Below are 19,640 nucleotides of genomic sequence, written 5' to 3'. Positions count from 1 at the left end.
CATAAATCAAGGGCAGGAGTGCAGGCACACGCTGTCACGTGCCTGCCACCCGTTTCCATGGTTTCCCATGGCTGTTGCTCTCAAGGGCTTGGGGTTAGGAGGCGACTTGTTCCAGAAGGAGAAAGATGCTGCCTTGACACCATTGCTGCCTGCTGGCCCAGGGGGGAGCTCAGCACTGTGCCTGCTGCTCAGCCAGGGCGGCCCAGGACCCTGGGGCTCAGGGAGGGGACAGAGAACTTGGTCCCCAGTGCAGAGACTGAGATGGGGTTCAGCCTGCACAATCTGTACTGAGAAAATCAATCCATCTCTCTTTGATCCTGATTCAACACCCTGATCCCTCTCCCCTCAGCAGCTGAGCATCACAGCCCTCCTGCTTTCCGTCTTCTTCCTGGGGCCCTGTCCCCGTGAGGCGGTGACTCTGTGGTGCCCTGTCCCTGCTGAGCCTCTCCCAGAGCTTCTGCACAGCAGGAAGAGATCGAGTGCTTGTTCAAGCCATCCCTCATCCCAGCTGCAGAAGGTGAGGATGGGTTTCCAGGCCCTCCAAGCCTCTGTGTGTGGCATGCCATGGTCCTGAGAGGTCTGTACCCACCTGCCAATGGCTTCTCCCACTCCTCCTGTGCTCTCCCACATTGCTTCTCCTCCTCTCCTGTGCTGGGTGCAATGAGAAATGTACTTGGCTCCTAATCCTTGAGTGGGAGGTGAAGGCAAAAAAGCCCAAGACTTCAGCTCCACAGCGTGTGGGATGTGGATGATGGCAGATCCCCACCTTTGACTCCTCCATTGTCTCGGGGGTGAAGGCAGACACCCCAAATCCAGACCTTCGGGTCCGAGTCCACCCTTCTTGGTGCACGGGGACAGCCTTGTTATCTGGTTCCTGGAGAATAACAGGTCACTTCTCGTGTCCCTAGTAATGTCAGCTCCCTGGGACCTTCTGACAGACGCCATTACTTGGGGCGGTCCCAGGAAGACACCACTTGGGATCCATCAGGGAGTGCTTTGGGAAGGAGCTGCAGGAGCTGCCCCAAGGCCTTGGGGTTGGTGGGATTCCAGGGGTGCAGCAAGGATCCCTTCTCCAGAACCTCAAGACACCAACCTGGCCAGAACAGGAGCCGTCCTGGGATTCTGAGTGGAACAAGGCTGAAGGTACCGGTGTGGTGCGTGCCAAGGTGGGTGCTCTTCCTCCATTCTCCTCCCAGAGCCACTCCGGGCTGCTGCAGTATCCAGCCAGGAGATGTTGGATTGTCACCCTGACCTCTGCTGAAACAAAGCCACTGGTTGCCAGCCCAGCTCACCCAGCAATGCCCTCAGCAGCCAGGCCTCCCTCTCCCCTTTCCTAATACAGCCCTGCTGCCAAATGCAAAGTCCCAGCCTGAAAAGGAATAACAAGACTTTAGGAATTGGCTTTGCAGTGCTGCTACCAAGGGAGGGAAGGATTTAGCTTAAAGCCTGTATAAATGCTCTGTGCTTATTGCAGGTTTTGTTCTCCCAGCTCCTCTGATCCCAGGAGACCCGTGTGTGCAATCCTGATGCTCCAGCTCTGTGCCTGCAGTACCTGTGGCCTGAGCCATCTCTGCAGGATCAGGCTGGAGAACAAAAGGGGCTGCAGGCAGCAGGACCCCCCCAGATCCAACTGGGGTTGGATTGCTGCCTCAATCTCCATCCCAAGGCGGGGATGATCCCAGTTTAATCACGCAGTCATTGCCCACATCGCTGGAAGGCTTCGTCACCAATTTACTCGGAAAGGCTTGCAGTGCCGAGAAACTGGGATTTCCCCAGTTCCACAAGAGGCGCGTCAGGGAAGTGACAATGACGGGAGCTGCTGTCCCCTCCCGGGCCTGGGCAGCCCTGTGATACCTGTGCTGCGGTGAGGGGCAGAGCCGGCAGCAGACATCCATCCCTCTGCTGATGGAATCCAGGCTGCAGGCGGTGCTGCCGGAGCTGTGGGGAAGGCTCTTAAACGACAAGCCCCTTCTCAGACGGGAACGGAGCTCCTCTGCTCTGCGGCCCAACTCCAATAAATGTGGCTTTATACAGACGGAGGTGTCACCGGAGCAAACCTGCCAGTGGCACCCTGCCCCAAGCCCCCAGCTCCCAGAGGGGACCCCAAACCCTGCGGCCACTCCAATCTCAGCTCACCTCCCCCGTGTGTGGGAGCAGGAAGGGGACGGGGACAGCAGCAGCACTGAGGTGGGGCCTGGGAAGGGAGCACGGGATGAAGACCCTTGGCAGCTGCCGGCAGGGTGGAGGCACTGGGTGTGATGGGGACAGCACAACCTCCAAACGACCTTAAACCTTGTGACAGCTTTTCTGGCTTCCTCCCAAAAAAATCCCTACCAACCCACCCAATCTAAAAACCCCCAAGGATTAGGAAATCCAGGGGAATAGGAAGAAAGGAGCTCTAGGAGTGGGGCTGGTGCTGCCCAGGGCTCTCTGGCAGGGCAGGGCAGGGCAGGGCAGGGCAGGGTGAGACGCTACCAAGACAACCCTGGAGAACACTTCCAACCCAGAGCAACCTGTTCCTGGACTGGGAATGTTGCAAAAACTCCCAGTTCCACACTGGGATTTGAAGAAACTGGAACTTTGTGATGCAACAGGGAGAGATGAAGCAAGAGACACTCAGGAAGCAGATGACAGATCCAACACCACTGGATTCGTGAACAAGGCATTAGCCAGCTGGTAAACTTCCCCAGATCCTGAACAGCCTCTGGTGTCACCACCTTCCCCTTCACCCCCAGTGCCCAGCTCTTCCCCCCCGGAGCATAGCCTCTGTCACAGCCAGACCCTTCACTGGTGAGCGAGGGTGACAGGGTTATTGGAAAACAAGTCAACACTTCCAAACTGATTCTCTTTGCTGCTCTTTTCCTTCCTGAAGCTGCTCTGAGCATGGCAAGGGTTGCTCAGGAAAGCCAATAAGCTAATATATTCATATCATCTCAGATTTGGTGCCAGGACATGAAGTAAACACCGTCAGGGACTTTGCTCCGGTTCAAAGACGAGCCCTGATTCTTATTCCGATCACATTATCCATGCTCCTTGTACAGCTTCATTGATTCATATCTTAAAAAGCAAAGCCTTCAAAACCCATTGCCTGCCCCGTCATTTCAGCTCGGCTCTCAAGGGCCAGGGCAAGAAGCATTAACTAATCTGCTCACATTACCTTGCCTTTGAACCCAGCACCTCTCAGCATCAATCAAGAGTGTTTGGAGGTGATACGTTCCCACAACGGGGGGCGAGTTTTGGCTGCCAAGGTCACCCAATGACCTCAGTGTCAAAGTCAATCCATTCCAGAAGATGTTTTGCACTGCAGAGGTCACCCAAATGAGCGCAGGGGCGTTGCCTGCTGCACTGGGCTGCCTTTCACACTCAGGAGGCACCCAGGGCCCACAGGGGAACGTTTGAGCAGCCCAGTGGTGGTGCCCTGTGCAGTATGGGAGGGCTGTGTGGTTATAAACAAGTCTCTGAAGGAGAAAGCTCAGGGCCTCAGGCAGCATCTGGGGTGCAAGAATGGGGACTTTGCCGGTGTCAGCCTGGCCGGGTCTCGGCGAGGGGAGAAGAGTTTACAAGCAGCAATGTTCTCCCAGGGATTACGAAACCCAGGCTGCCGATTGCCAGGGAAAAGAAGGTCCTTCCAGCCTCTTGGGCTTCAGCTTAGCCAGAAGCCACGGTTTATTTGGCTCCAGTGACTTCCCTGCATACCGGCCCGTGCTCCTGGGGGCTCAGGCGGATCACGGGGCTTGGCCACCCCACGCGCTCCCCGGCGCCTTGCGTAAGGCAGCTCCGCGCCCTCCGTCCGGCCTGACTTACACTCAGGAAGGAATTATTCACTCTTGTCTCCATCTGGCTCCAGGACACGCTTGGGATGTTTCTTCCACCGCTCTCACAAAGGTTTCCCATCCTGCTGCTGCCAGTAACGAGGCCAGGTCCATCCCCTCTGCTCCCGGCCGACCCCCAAGTCCAGGAATGGGGACTGTTTACTGCATAGCCTTAGAGGAATTTTACTGACATTTTGAGTACTGCTTGAGATTGTTGTTTTCAGGGCTTGGAGTGCTTTGAGAGGAGAGGACATGTTCACCAGGAGAGAATTAACCACAGCTGTCCCAGCCCCCTGCCATGGCTGGATAGAGGGCATCTCTGGCCTTGGCTGGATGGGGATGGAAAGCCAGGCTTCCTGGAAAGCTCAGTTTTGTTTTCTTTCAGACACAACCACTCAATGAACCCAGACCCATCCAGGTTGCCTGGATTTGGTTCTGGTTTCAAAACCCTTTTGCAGGAGGAAGCTGTTTTCTGTCTGAGTTATGGGAATGCCCAGATTGGGCTTTTCTCAGCTGCTCTGCTGAGGACAATGTCCATCCCATGTCAGCCCCTGTCTCATGCCCTGGGACCAAAATGGAGCTGGGCATGGGGAGAACCCTCAGAGTTGTGTGCACAGCCCCAAAAGGAGACACATCCCAGCTTTGATGAGCAAGTGTTAGACTGCGTGGATCAGAGCCCATTGCCACGGTGTCCATGTGGGACAGGCAGTGAGCATTCACTGGAGGACCCTCATGGCAAAACCTGGGGGCAAAACCCCACAGCCAGTGTCTGCAGCTCCCTGCCTGCAACAGGAATCTTCTCCAAGTGAACATCAACACCACCATCAAGCCCCTGAGTGTGTCCACAGATCTACATGGCACATTCAGCTGTCTTCCCCCTGCCCCTCCTGCCCAGGTGCTTCCCAGCTGTTCTCTTTAACCTAAACCCACAAAGTCATTCCAGAACGTGTTCTGCTTTGCAAAGGGCTGAGCTGGGACAAGATGTGTGAAGGTGATTCACTGCCCATGGAGCTTAGAGTGGAGGGAAAGGCTTCCCTGGCAAGAGAATGGGATGGGCAAGGAGGTCTGGGGGAGAGCACAGGGCCGGAGCAGCTCTGTGAGGAAAGGCGTGTGTGCTGCTGAGCCATGGGAGAGCAGGGAGGAGGAGGAGAACTCAGCCCGGACGAGGGAAGGATGCAGACAAGGTCTTGGGATCAGCTGGCTGAGACGAGTCCACAGGGAATTACAGGCAGATCTGAGCCTGTCAGATTACTGGAGCCAGGGATGGGGGGAGAGGGTTGAGGCAGGTCTGGCAGGAGGAGGGATGGAGGAGCTGGAGCTGGAGGGAAAGAGAGGAGCAGGGGAAGGTGGGCACAGAGGGGAAGGAGGCACACGGGAAACGAGGGAGAAGAGGGGAGTACCCAGCCCTGGTGGTGCGTGGTGGGCGCAGGAAGACAGACTGGAGGTGCCATGGGGTGGATGAAGTGGGAACTGGCCTGGTCCATGACACGTCACCCCCAGCACCCACCTGGCCAAGGCGCAGAGCTGGGACCAGCCAGGGCAGGAGCACCATACACCAAAACCAATTAAATGCTCAAGGGGTCACAGGCCAGCTCCATGGCTCCCTCCCATCCAGAGGTCAGAGGAGAGCGTCCTCATTTGCTGCCTCTTAAATACATCTGATCCTGCCTTAATTCCTCCTAAAGCCCTCCCTGAGAGCTTTCAGGTGGCTGCTGGGGAGAGGTGCCCATGAGCTGGGGTGACAGGCCAGCCAGGCACGTATGACAGCCCTGGGCTGAGCAGTGCCTCCAGAGGGATATGAAGGGCTGCGGGCAGTGGTGGTGATGAAGAGCCATGTGCACCACCATCCTGATCCTGGGTCCACTGGTCCTCATGCTGCGGCGCCGCTTCTGCAACAAAGTCGAACCGTACGTCCTCTCCTGTCCCCCTCCCGTCCCCTCAGGGCTCTGGGGCTGGGGGTGGAAGGGTGAGGGGGGCCCTGGGGTGGAGGACCTCACTCCTCAACCTGTGTTGTATTCATGGAGATGTTTGGGTTCCTGCTGGTTTTGGTTCTCTGGATGACACCAGGAGACGTTTGCTCGAGCTGGGTAGAGAGGAGAGTTCTGTGAGGCGCTCTCACCTCCCCTCCGATGCGCCAGCGCCAGTAGGGAGGAAATGCAGGACTGGTCCTCCTGTTTGTCTGGTGCAGAGGGATGAACCACTGGGATGCTTTTACGAGCACTGATCAGGGTGTTTCCCAAACGGAGCAGTCTGGCTGCCTGACTGTCTTCGTGCCTCGCCTTGGGAGGAGATTGATCGGTGATTTCAGCTGTGGGGACATCACCAGGCTGACCCTGATACTCAACTGCTGTTAAACAGCCCTGGGGAGGTCCCGCTCCATCCTTGCTGCTCCGGGAGGTTTGGATGAATGTCTGGCTATGCGGAATGCTCGAGAGCATCAGCTAAATGTTGGCTCTGAGAAGAGCCAGCAGCGAGCACCCCGCACCCTGTTGCGCTGTGCTCCGCGTTCACGCACACGCTCACGCTCATCCCGGCTCCAAGGCGAAGGCAGGGAGCAGATGGGAAGGGACTTGCTGCAGTCCCACACCGAGGCAATGACAAAGCTGCGACAGGAGGGCAGGGTCACCTCCTGCTCGGTGCATCCCCGCTGCACCACGGGCACGGTGCCGGCGGCTGCGGCTTCCAACTACCTGCAGCTCCCCGTGCCTTTTGGGAGGGAGTCTTGTTCCCGTGCAGCACTCGCTTGGCTTCAGCCCGGTGGCAGCGGGGCCGCGCTCACGGCGAGCCCGAGCATCGCCCTCGCTCGCTGTGCAGCCGCCTGCTCCAGCAGCAGGCTCAGCTCGGGAGGTTTCCGCTGGAGACGCACAAATCTATTTACCACTGGAGACTGGAGACATCTGAAGGTGGGGAGGTCAAATTGGCACTTAATGAGCCGATTAAATCAGGGGAGGGAGAAACGAGACTCAGAGCAGGGAAGGCATCTCCTGGCCTCTGAGCCCCCAGCTGTCCCTGTGCTACCTGCAGCACCGGCTGAATTAAACACTCATTAAGCGTCTGAGTGAACGAGCTGCAGATGTGGGGGCAGTCTCTGGGCAGGGGGTACAGGGGTGACTGGCAAGGCTGGCAGACTGCAGGTCCATCCCTTGGGAAGCTGTAGGAGGAACGGGCAGGTACATGGCTGGGGGACAAGTCACCTGGAGTGAAGGCACCGGAGCTGGCAGTGTGCAGACAGCCCAGTGCCCCAGCCCTGGACAGGCAGATCCAGCTGCAGCACAAGCCCTGCCCAGGGGAGCAGTGTGTGGGGTCAGCTCCTCAGCAGCAAGCAGTGAATAAAGCACAGATATGTGCATGAGGAGATAGGAATGAGCCTGGAGATGAAAAGGCTGGGGCTGGGACAGGCGTGGTGCTGCCCTGGCTACTTCCATTCAAGGCAGGATGGACACTCCTTCCACCACATTTAAACTGTGGGCCTGTAGCCTGCTCTGTTCTTTCACCCAACTGGCTCCATCACCACCGCTGCCATCACCATCATCATCATCACCATCATCATCAGCAGCAGTAGCAGCAGCAGCAGCAGAGCATAGGGGGAGAATGTGGCTGGTGGCAGCACCAGCAGCAAAAAGCTGGAATGAGCACAAGGGCTCCCATCATGGCATGGACCTGGGAGCATGAGGGAGACTCAGAGCTGCATGGCCGAGAGCTCCGAGCCCTGCTGCAGTCTTCAGACAGGCACCCGGTCTGGATGCAGCCCTAAGAAAAGCCATACACTCCTAGATTAGTTCTTTTGGTGATTAATTGCTCTCACCATTAAAAACCAGTGGCTATTAACATCTTTTCCACTTGATCTATTTTGGATATTCATCTACTCGCCTTGCTTGATGCTGGCATAAATCAGAGCTGTTCCACTGACAGCTTTACACCAAGAGAGATTCTGTTTTCAGACTTTCATGTCCTGGAAAAGAAAAGCAGCAGAAGCAAGAGAAAAATGTGCTGCTGGGCAGGGACTGGGGAGAAGTGGTACAGAAGACCAAGGTACAGTGGACCTCATGAAGGGCAGGCAGCATCCTCAAGACCAGGAATAGACCTGAGGCACCAGCGCCCCAGTACTGGGTTGATCCAACTGGATTTTGGCCAGTTAGACAACCGGGTTTAGGCTGCTCAGGCACCAGAACCCCATACAGCAACAAAGACCAGGATTTTCCATATTTGTACTGCTCCGGATGATTGCTGGATTAAAGACATCCCTGAGAAACAGCACATGTGAAGAAAAAGTCAGGAGCCCACACGTTCCACGGGATAAACCTGGCTCGGTGCAGGATCAACCCTCTGTCTCTGACGTACCCGTGTGCAAAGCAGGGCGTGTATCCTGAGCAAAGGACACAAATGAACAGCACCGGCAAGATCAGATTATGTGAAATCCCCTGCTCACTTGACCTCCTGCACGTCCCTGTCTTCTATTTATATACCTTGGGGCTGCCAGGAATGGCACAGGTTGTCCTTGGCCCACCCTCACAGAGCTGGGGGGCTCAGCCATGGGATTAGCGCTGGCCACTGGAGCTGGCTGCCACCATTTCAAACGGAGAGGTTTGAAGGGGTTCCTCCCAGCATCCCAGCTGTGGGCTCTGCTATCCCCAGCCCTTGCTGGAGTTGAAAAGCAAACTGGAACACTCTCCTGGACTAACCTGTTGTCAAGAGACAGGAAGGTCAAGAGGGACTCCTTGGGCTCCAGTGCTTGGATTTCCTCAGCGAGCGGTGATTTATTCTTTGTTTTGTGTGATATTTAACGAGAAGGTCCTGGCTGAGGGCCAGGGCTGGCTATGGATGTCTGTTGTGTTTGCCTTTCTCATGTTCTTCCCCTCCAGTCTCTTCCTGGCAGGAGCTGCTCGCCGCCTGCTCCTGGGTTTGGGGAGGCAGAGATGCTGCTGACATGGAACACTGGGTTTGGTCTTGGTGCTGGTCCAGCACAGGGGCATGCAGGGGTCTGGGCACCCAGGGGAGTACAGGAGCACACAAACAGGCACAGGTCACACAGAGGAGCCAGCTGGAAAGAGCCAGGTCTGTGAGATTCCTGTCTCCTCCGTGGAGAGCCCTTGGAGAGGTGTCAGGCTTGGTGGGACCGTGCTGGACTATGGCAAAGCAAAGGAGGTGCTTTGGGAAGTGAAACGTGTGTTTGCTTTACTGCTGTGTTTTGAGCCCCCTCCCAAAAGGCTGGAGGTGAATCCCCTGGGCCCAGAGGAGTTGTTTTCCTGGGACTGGGAGCCAGGGCCATGGAGAGAGGGAGTGTTTAGTGCCTGTGCTGATCTCCCCCAGACCACCCTTGTTGTACCCCACACTGTGCTGCAAGGCAAGACCAGACCCTCTGCAGTTCAGGCTGGGGAAAACAGAGCCGGTAGCCTGGCATTATCTAGATTAACCTTCCAGCTTATTTCCCCCTGGGAAGCAGGACGTGACCTCCTCATTTCCACTGGCCAGGCACGGCTGGCAGCCGGCAGCAGTGGCACACGGCTCTGCTTCTCCAGGCTGGAGCAATCAGCTCGCAGCAGGCAGGCACAGACAAGTGTCAGCCGAATTTCTGTACACTTTAAATACATTAGCAAGGCTGCAAACACAGCCCCAAAGTGCTGCAGGCACAGGCGAGCCGATAAACAACCCCCAAACCCACCACCGAGGGAACACCCCTCTCCTTCCCACAGGAGATAGGGCTCAGCTTTGCTTTCCCCCAGAGCTGCACAGCAGCTGGGCAGATCCACTCTCTCCCTGGCTGTTTTCAATCCGGTACCAGAAGGGTCAATTCTGTGCCACTTCTGCGGAGTCATTATCCTGTCGGTTATATAAATGTCTGGGCATGCACAAAAGGCAGTGCTGATACAGTGGCTCTGACACCAACTCTCTCCAACACCTGCTTTTCAGCTGGGGAGAGAGCTGAGCACAAGAACATCTCGAGAGCTGTCACACAGAAGGCTGCTGTCTTTCAAGCTGAATGGAGGTCTAAATAGCTCTCACTTCTGCTTTAGAATCTCATTTCTAAATGCAATTAATACTGGCACATGCATAATGAGAGACTGACGAGTGAATACAGACTCCAGCAATAAAGAAGCCAGCCCCAAGTGCTATGTAAATATTACAAATCCTCACAGGGAGCTGACCTGGGGAAGACAGCTCTCTGATGATTAAACCCCAGTGACAATACGACTGCATTCCTACATCTGTCACAATACTACCTGCTGATACATAATGAGCCACGCTAAAAGAACTTGCTCTTGCTGCTCTTCAGTGCAGATAAAATGTCTATTTGTAGAATGTAATTAATCTCTTCTTCAAAATCAGGAACCTTAGTGTCCTTGGTAACAACATGCCAGTGACTCAGAGAGCGTCTCTGGCTTTTCCTTCTGATTTTGGAGCGAGTTACTGAAAGTGACCCCAAATTCTAGCACTGCAAAGGAGCACAGGTGGAAAAGCCAATGGTGTCTGGAGGCAGGGATAGGTGTTACACACCCTTCTGGTCTCTGCAGGGCTGCTTTGGCACCTTAGGGAGGTCCCTGAACTTGTTTCAGCCGCATTCCTATGACGAGACAAGCTCTGTCCCAAGATCTGGTCCCCAACCCATTGAGGACAAATTCCCCTTTACCATGGGGCATAACAGGGCAGAGGATAAACTGTCAGAAGAGCAGGGCACAATCACAGGATGAAGCTACTCCCTCTTTTGCCTGGTTTCCCAGCAGTGAGTGCTGTGTGCTCTGTGTGTGTGTCCATGCCTGATCCCCCAGTTGGCTTTTGAGCCCTGGCAAGTTTGGCAGGGGATGGAAGTCCAAAGACATCCAGGTAGCAAAGCCACGAGCACCAATGAGGCAGAGGGATGCAGGGAATTGCTGCTGGCAGATTCCCTGGTCCCTCTGAGCGTTGTGCTTGGGCATGGCCCACTCCTCCAGCCCACCCCAGGCTGGCTGAGATTCGTGCTAAGAAGGCAAAGTTGCTCCAAAGCAGCCAGGGGCCATATGTGCTTTCTATGAATTTCCGTGGGAAGAACCGGCGCTGGATGTAGCTCACTGACCCAGTTCCAAAGCTCAGGGGAAGCACAGGCCGTGATATGGGGACAGCTGCTTGGAGAGTGGGTGATGGAAGGCTTGCATGATTTATTTATTTCCTGGGAAATAAAAAGGAAGAAGAAAAGAATAGTTGGATAAAATCAGCATACTCTCGGCTAAACTGTGCTGCAGCAATTCCTTGTGGGACTGGAGCTGCGCTGCTTGGTCCCCTGTAAGGGAGATTCATCCTTGCTGCTGCGTGATGCTCTGCAGAGCCGGGGGGTGTGGGGAAAAGAAGGGTTTGCTGTTACTGAGGGCTCTGCTCTTTAGTGCAAAAATTCCCCTTACTGGAGCAAGTGATCCCCTCCCTCTAGACAGGGGCTGCAATCAGCGCCTCTGCCCACAGCTCACTCCATCTCCTCTGTCCCCAGGCACTCCGAGGGAGAGGAAGAGATCGGGAGAGAGGCTGGCTCTGACCCTCACGCCACGTAACAGCGCTTCGGGGTAAAGGTGGGATGCAGCAGTTATCTGGGATGATGCAGCTCTTAGGAAATCGGGGGAAGGACATGCAAGAAGCCTGGTCTTCACCTTCAAGTATTTTATTAGTGATTTATTTGTGTTTCACCCAGGATTTATTGGTTTTCCTGCCTATTGTTGAGGCTGTGAAGTCTCAAGAAAAGTGTCTTGCTCTGGAGAAAGGAAATTAAACCTGGGATGGCTGGATTGCAAGGGAAAACCCCATTTTTCCATTACTTTCCATAGCATTTCAGTTCCCAGGTGAGGGCACACCCAGCCATTTCTCTGTGACCTCCCACCTGCTGCCTGGATGCCAGGAGCATCTCATAGGCACAGGAAAGGCAGCAGAGCCAGTGGTGATCCAGCTGGGATGGGCTGCAAGGGGTGGGTGCAGGTTGCCCAGAGAGGATGTGGATGCCACACCCAGGCAAGTGTTGATGGATGGGTTGGATGGGGCTCTGATGAAACTGGTCTAGTGGAAGAGGATTGGAACTAGATGGTCTTTAAGGTCCCTTCCAACCTTGGCCATACTGCGACTCTATGTGGGATCTGGGACTGATGTGTCTTTGTGTCCTGCTCAATGACCCCAGGGAGTGAGGGCTGGCTCTGGGGTGCCCATGTGCAGCTCCCAGAAAAGTCTGGGTCACCCACATACCCCTGCCTTGGCTCTGGGAGGGAATCTTTGGCATCAAGAGTGAGGGGACACTGGGTTGGGCTCTGGGGAGAAACTGGGGCCAGAGCTTTCTTTTCTAATCCCCCCCTGGGCACTGCCGAATGCCCAGGGCAGCTCAGGGACTCACCATGCCCTGCCTTTTCCTCTGGCAGATCCCCCAAGGCTGCTAACCACATCTGTCCCAGCTCTCAACAAACAATTAACCACAATTCACCAATTAACCACGATTCCTTCTCATCCTGCAGCTCCCCTGCGCCCTGCAGCCAGCACCGAGCACATCCCAGCCTCAGAACCTGCTGAAACCCTCGGCAAAAGAACCCATGACAGCAAGAGTCCCACATCACCCAGCTGCCTTCCCACAGCTCAGGGAGGACCAGGCTCTGGGCTGAACGCTGGGGCAGGAAGGAAATTTGCCGTTCTGAGTCGGAGCCCTGGGTTGTGGCCAGCGGCCCCAGCTGTGGGCACGGAGCAATCGGGGTCCTGCTCCCAGCCATGGGGTTCTCACGTGCTCCACAGCTTTCCCGTGGATATAAATCCATTAATAAAAGATCAGTTTGCAGGCACAGCTCGCTGTAGATGACAGCATTAGAGGCACATCGGTTTCTCCTAAGCACCAGTCTCGTGCTGGGTTTATTTGGTCCATTTGCGGCAGGGGAAGAGTTGCTTTCGGCATTCCGTGATGTCTTGTGTCTGGGAGAAGTAGTGGGGTGAGATATATTTTTGGCTCTATTTAGCCACAAAAATTTGGGTTTAGAATAAAGAGAAATATTCCTGTTTGCTGCCAAACTGAGGCAGACGATTTCTTGTGCAAGCCTTCGTTTGTTTGAGGACTCGGTGTCCTGTTGTAAAAATAAATGCTCTGATGGGAAAAGTCTATCGGGGTGTGCTGATCAGTCATTGGGAGTGGTGGGCTCGCAAACATCAGCTTCAGCCTAACCGGAAAAGCAGCTCCCAAAGCTTTTGCAAACAGATACAGACAGAAGGAGACAGGCCTCTGGTTTTTCGGTGAGTGAAGCAGTCACAAGATGAATCTTTTCTATGGGCACCGTTGTGCTGGCCTCACCATGACTGGCATGAATTTTCAGTGCCAAATATACCCAGTTTGCACCCAAAAGAGGTTGTTTGCTCCTTCTGAGAGCCAACCACCTCCGGCAGCCGCAGGGATGGGGGAAGGAGAGAGGCTGATGGTGGGGAAGAAACCTGGGATGTGTCCCCTGCCCAGGATGTTCCTGGTTGATGTCAGCAGTCTCTCCCCATCCTGCAGCTGTAGGGTCACGTCCCAGCCTTGGAGTTAAGGCCAGACACATGGACAAGAGCTCCCAGCAGCTTGGTTCTCCATACTGAGAATTTCACAAATGTCTAATGGAGTTTTCCTAATAGATTTTTTTTACCTGTAAGTTTTTAAATTAAGCTTCTTCAACCTCAACTCATGTTAAACATGAGTTTTTCTTTTTGTCTTTTTGGCAAAAGAAGTATTATGATCAGGGGGAATAAAACTGATTTTACCTGGAGCTACCTTCATCTTGCAGCAGATTAAAAGCAAGGTACTGAGTCGATAATGCCAGGAAGGGGGGTCAGGGGATGAACACAATGCTGTGCTGAAGGCAGCACAGAAAAGATTGGAATCTGAAAAGACAAAAGCTTACCAGGATTGAGCCTCAAAAGCAGAATCAGCTCCTCTGATGATACGAATCACCTGGATTCCCCTGATATGCTGGTATTGCTGTAGAATGGCTTTTACGTATTGATTTAAGGGAAAATAAAGGTCAAGGGCTTAGCTGCTAGAGGTGCTGTTCAGTCTGGGTGGGCAGAAATGAGCAACAAGGAGGATCTGCAAGGTCAGAAAAAGGATGGAGAGGAGCCCCAAGAATGGCGGGGCTATGAGACCCCCAAAGACTGGAGCAGAGCCTCACTGAGGGGAGCCCACTGGAGCCCTGATCAGCAGGGTCAGCCCAGGCACAGTCATTCTGGGCTTAGTGGCAATCCAGATTTCAGTCTGGACCTTCCCATCCATAACTCTGACCTTTCTCGCCTTCTGCACTAGCGCTCAAACGCTCCCAGAAAGGACAACGTGGGGCCAGAAGGAAATGGTGCCTGCAAATGTCACAGTGCTGCTGGGACAGGGTCACTCCCTGCAAACCTGGGTGTGCAAACAGCGCTTGCTAAATCAGCTGCAGGGGAGTGCTCTAGATATGGGGGATAAAGGTTTCCTGAGCCATGGAATGGCCAGCTCTCTGCCTGGGGACCTCCAAGAGGGTGGATTTCATGAGAAATAGTCGTTATTTACTCAGCCAGCTGCAGCCAGCAGCTGAGCTCAGAGCGGGTGCGTGCCTGAAGCCAGCGGCTGTGCAAGGCTTGCTGGCCATGGCGAGGTGTTTGCTGTTCACACCGAGATTTGGGATGGTCCCAGAAGGCCCTTGGTGGGTGGGAGTGGGAATTTGCTTAATTCGTTCATTGTGTCCTCTCTGCTGGCCAAAACCATCCTCCACTCCATGAGAAACTCAGAAGGGGTGATGGCAGCCCTGGCAGATCAGGAATGGTGTCACCAGTGTTTTTCTGAGGGATGCTGATGGACCCCATCGTGGTCCCACTGTCGTGATCCCACTGAGGAGATGCTGTTTGAGGAGGAAGGAAGGATTGTGACATCTCCACTCTTCTTCTTTCTATCTCTGTTTCCACTAAAATACAGTTTGGGAAAAACTAAAAAGGGAAATGAAACGTTGAGTGGGCTATCTCCAGCTGGGGGGTGGAGGTGGTGTGGGACCAGCAGTCCCACACAGTCTGGAGGAGGGGCTGGAGCTGTGGGGCCTCACTGGGCTCAGCTCCCCGGGGTTTATCGGGCTGTCTGTTTTCATCACTTCTCTCTGAGAAGGGAAGTGGACCACACAGCAGTCCTGGAAATCTGCAAGGGAGACTGTTCCCAGCACCCTTCCCTCTGCTGTCGCCCCTGTATACAGTTGGCTATGGAGGATGCATGGCTCTGTACTGCTCCAACTCAGTGAGATAATGCCTCGGAATTCAATTCCTTCCCAATTCAATTCCTGATCACAGCCAGCACGTGCACTTTCCCAGCTCTGACTTTCTTGTCTTAGTTGCAGACGTCCCTCTGACAAACAAAGTGGGGTCACCTCATCTCCACTGCTCTGTCTGCTCCATCCCCTCCACATCAGACCCTGCTGTCTCTCCTCTGCTCCCACTCCTGAGGCATCCTAAAGGCTGTGTGTAGCCTATAACTTTTCCTTTCCTCAAACCACCCCCCCCAAAACAAACCAACACCCTCCCCCCCCCCCAAATCAAAAACAAAAACAAACAAAAAACCCCCAAACAATCAAAAAAACCCCAACCCCAAAAAACTACAGTAGAAGCAAGTAGAGGAAATTGCTTCAAGTTTCTTAAATATCTCATGGAACAAAAATGCTTCATGAGGCTGTTCAGGGAAAGAGAGGGTCAAATGTCCCTCATTTGCGCTGATTTACTAAGAGGGCTGGGAAGTGGAAGGGGGAGAGAGTCCAGCTGCCTGTCTCAGTGCCCAGGGGTCCTGGTGTGGGATCTAGGCTGGGATGGGAGGGCTGGACCCCCATCATAAGCTTGGGGTGGTGGGTTTACCAGCAGAAGGTACAGTGGGGTGCAGGCTGCTGTGCACCCACCCCCAGGGCCCACACCAGCACAGAGGAGAGGCAGCACACAGCTCCCTCGGCTCATGTAGCAGTTTGGAAATTTCATGGCTTTCTGGAGAAAAGAGCTGAAGCTGAGTCCATTCAACCCAATTAAAACTCCAGAGGAAGTGCAGAGAGGCAGGATGTAATTACCCGTGCTGGAATCCCAGTTTGGAACAGGAGGCAGAGCTCTCCCGATCAAATTAATCCCTGGTGTAACTCTGCCGAAGTTACACCAGGGCTATAATTGGCCTGAAACATTTTAACTATCTCATTTAATGTTATTCATGCTCTGCTGGAGATGAGAATGTTTATCCTAAGCGAGGGACTCTGATGCTCTGAAGCAATAATAGAGTGTGAGGCTTATGTGGTTTCTCATTTACAAGGATGCTGGGGAGGCCAGATTGCCACAGAGGATGCAGTAAATCTGGATTCCCCAAATCTTTAGCAATTTCCTCAGCTCCTGTGGTGGCTGGCTGTGCCATTGTCCCTCCTGCAGTGTGTTCACTCTCCCCACATCCAGGCTACTTTTCCATCTCTTGGAGATATTGGGGGCTTGTACCCCATACCCAGCCAGGGGCAGGGAGAGCAGATGTAAAGTGATTTGAGGGGAGATGGAAAGCACTGAGAGAGGCCTCCCAAGATTAAAGCTTCTATAAATCAGCAGCAGGGAGATTCCCCAGGAACAGACTTTGATTCCTGCGATGCTAAAAGAGGGGATTTCCACCAATGAGGGCTGGCTCCCTGAGTCACTCCAGGGCAGCAGCCTCCAGGCTCCTGCAGAAGGAGCAGGGTCAGTGCTGCAGGTAGCTCAGCAAGCCCACAGAGCCCCACAGCCCCCGCTGCCAGCTGCACACCCCAAAGACAGCGTTTCCAGCTGCCAGCCCTGCATTACCCACCGGGAGGATCCCAGGATCGTTTGAGCTCCCAGGCCAGAAGAGACCTGAGCGTGTTCCCCGCTGTGAGAGAAGCACTGCCACCCTCCACGAGGAACATCCCGCAGGAATCACAGCCTATGGTGGCCATGCCACCAGTCAGCCCAAGCACACATGCTGCCACTTGCGAAGCAAAGCCGGCGGGTTACCCAGCTGTGCTGCGGCTGGTGCCCCCCTGCCAGGGATGGCACTGAGCCCTGAACCTCTGCTGTGTGCCCTGAGTCCCCCCTGACCCAGCCCTGCCAAGTACCGCCCGCCGTGGGCTCTGCACCACCATTACCAGGCTTTCGGAGATTGCAATTATCTGCCTTTAAATCACACTTCCAATCCCCAAGCTGCTTTTAAGCCAGACTCCTGGTCTTTCCCTCTGCTCTCATGCCAGGGAGATGTGCCACGGGAAAGGCAGATCTGTTTGTTCTGAAGCAATTTTTTAATACCCTGTAGCTTAGAAGCTCAAGCATTACAATTCATTCCAGCTCCTCTCTGCTCCTCAGAGGATATTAGATCCTTCTTTTGATACTTCCTCACTCTTTGTAGATGTTACCCTAGTTTTAATTTTCAGGGCTTCCAGACTGTTTTTAACAGTGCTGAGCTTTCAAGTTGCTTCCTTCAAACTTTCTCCAGCCATGCTTTCTCAGAGCCTAAATAGCTTTGATTATTCCCAGATGTTTTTGGTTTGTTAACCCCAGAAGAGTATTGTGTAACAGCTTGGAAAGAAGACTGGCAGCAGGGGTCCTGGGCTGTCTTTCCTTGTTCACCGAATCACTTCCCAAGCAGAACATCTATGGGATTTCACCTACAGAAGGAATGTCCTTAGCAGCAACAGGACTGAAATCCTCAAGCTGATAAAGATGACCCTCTGAAGGCATGGCTCATTTTCTTCAGCCAGTTCCTCCTTAGCTTCTGTGCTGAGATTTCCAAGCAGGATGACATGCTGGGCAACAAATCTGCAGGGAAGCCTTTGAGCAGGCATTCCTGAGGCTGCCAGGCTGCACTTCATGGAAAATCGCTCACCTCCAGGCCAGGCTGCGGCCATCCCTACTCGCCAGCCCCCCAGCTCTGCTCTGCTCTGCTGGGGCCAAGCTTTCCTTGGCGCAGGAGGATGAGTGCATAGGTCCTGACAGGCCAGAGACTGGGGAGTGAGGAGCTTTACACAACTGGCTGTGCTCCTAACAAACCTCTGCAGCCCTCCCGACTCCGGCAACCCTGCCGCTCCCATGTTTGAGCCACTGCATTGCTAAACACTAAAAAAAAAAAAAAAAAAAAAAAAGAAAAATCCCCATTCCCACTAGAAGAGAGCCAGGGCGTATCCGATCTGGCTGGAGATTCTTCTCAACCATCCATAAATCTTCCCAAGATCACCCCAAATTCCCCAGATCTCTTGGTGCCTCCACCCACTCTGCTGGATCCTCGCACTTCCCGTTCTCAGCCTGTGCTCAGCTCGGCAAAGCACAAGGTTCCTGGGATAGATACGAATACATCCCATGGCATCTGCCTCCCGTATGCAGAGGACCACACCTAGGCAGGGCAAGGAGCAAAAGAAAGAGGAAAACAAGAAGGGAAAATGAATAGAAGCATCAAAAGAGAATATTTTTTTAGCAGAGGGAAAAGCTGAGGGACAAATCAACCTCCACCCTGGCACGTCCCCGTGACAGTGGCAGGGTACCCAGCCTTGCCACCTTGTACCAGCTGCAGCTGGGAGAGCAGGTGAGAGACAAACCACCACCGTTCAGCCCCTGGACAGCCAGCCTGACCTGCTGTAGGAAGACCCTGCCCCAAGGAAGACACCCATGCCTGGGACACGGAGTGTCTCAAAAACCCAGCCCCATCACAGCCGGGCACAGCTTGTGCTGAGCAGATGTGCCTCAGGCCAGTCCTGTGTGAGCTGGTGGGACCAGGGCTGCACCCAGAGCTGCTCAGGAGAGCAGCGAGGGGGCAGAGAGAGGAGGATCAGCAACACAAGCTGTGAGTGAAGAGTGTCAGTGCTTGGAAAGCGCAACCAATTTGCTTTTAGTACAGTTCATGCCTCTCCAACAGTGCCTAGAATAACAAATTCCTTCCACCCTCCAAGCCTGAATGCTGGAGGAAGCTGCTGAGAAACTTAATTGATTAGCTGGATGCGTGCACAGAAAAAAATTGCTCAGCATCAAGGAAATCACTGTCTTGACAGTTAATGCAGACGCTGGTGGAAGATTAGAAAGACCAGCTGCAGCTTTTTATCACAAAACCCCTTCTTTTAGTCTGGGAACAAGGCAAGATCTGTTTTGATGGGACGACCCATTTTGCAGTGGCGCTGAGGGGCTGGAGCATCAGTGCTGTGCCCCCACACTGCACCCACCCAAGGTGGCCCTGTTACCAGTCCTGGCATCTTCAGCTGCTGGAGACAAGTTTTGGGCTCCTCTCACTCCCACTCTCCAGCCCCAGATGTTCCTATCAACCCTGGCAGCCTCTGAGCAGCAGGAAGAGATGCCCTGAGAGCAATTTCAGCATCCACGGTGCAGAGGACAGAGCTGAGCATGCTGGAGGAGCTGAGTTTCCAGATGCCTCACAGCATCCTCTCTAGCCCTTGCAGAACATCTCCCCATCCCAGTCCCTGCCTAGGCCTGCTGCTTTGCTCCCAGCATCTCCAGCTCTGCCCTGCCTGCCCCAGGGTCACCACCTGCAATTCTGTCACCACACAGGATCGCTTTCTCAGTCTGGCAAAAGAAAACAGGAAGCCAAAGGCCCACAGGGGCGGTGAACTTGCCTGTCATGTTCTCTGACAGTACCAAAACCTTTTGCTGCTTGTGTTTTTCCTGAACTGTCGCTGCTTGTCACACCCTTTGTCTAAACCTCTGATCCTGAAAGCTCTCCTGAGCCCTCAGCAAAACAAATGGAGAGAGCATGGTCTGTTCTCCACAGGGATCAGACACAACCTCAAAAGCAACGAGACTGACAGTGTCAAAGCTTCCCAGAGCAGGAACAGGCAGAGCCAAGGGTGGATGCCTGTGCTCCGGGGCTGCCAGAGGTGGGAGGAAGCAGCC

General features: G+C 54.2%; 1 long non-coding RNA gene across 2 annotated transcripts; it reads left to right on the top strand.

Annotated features, from left to right (window-relative positions):
* Nucleotides 1–5,443: 5,443 nt before the first annotated feature.
* Nucleotides 5,444–12,859, top strand: LOC120760991 (uncharacterized). Of its 2 annotated transcripts, none has more exons than XR_005703527.1 (3): nt 5,444–5,719; nt 11,269–11,347; nt 12,272–12,859. It is a non-coding gene; the product is annotated as an uncharacterized LOC120760991 (long non-coding RNA). The 2 variants fall into 2 exon arrangements; XR_005703526.2 differs by lacking the exon at nt 5,444–5,719 and adding an exon at nt 8,347–8,564.
* Nucleotides 12,860–19,640: the final 6,781 nt, after the last annotated feature.

This window comes from Hirundo rustica, chromosome 18, assembly GCF_015227805.2.
Source record: "Hirundo rustica isolate bHirRus1 chromosome 18, bHirRus1.pri.v3, whole genome shotgun sequence".
NCBI classification, from domain to species: domain Eukaryota; kingdom Metazoa; phylum Chordata; class Aves; order Passeriformes; family Hirundinidae; genus Hirundo; species Hirundo rustica.
Note: the sequence above shows the minus strand (reverse complement) of the source record. Positions and strands in the feature narration are given on the sequence as shown.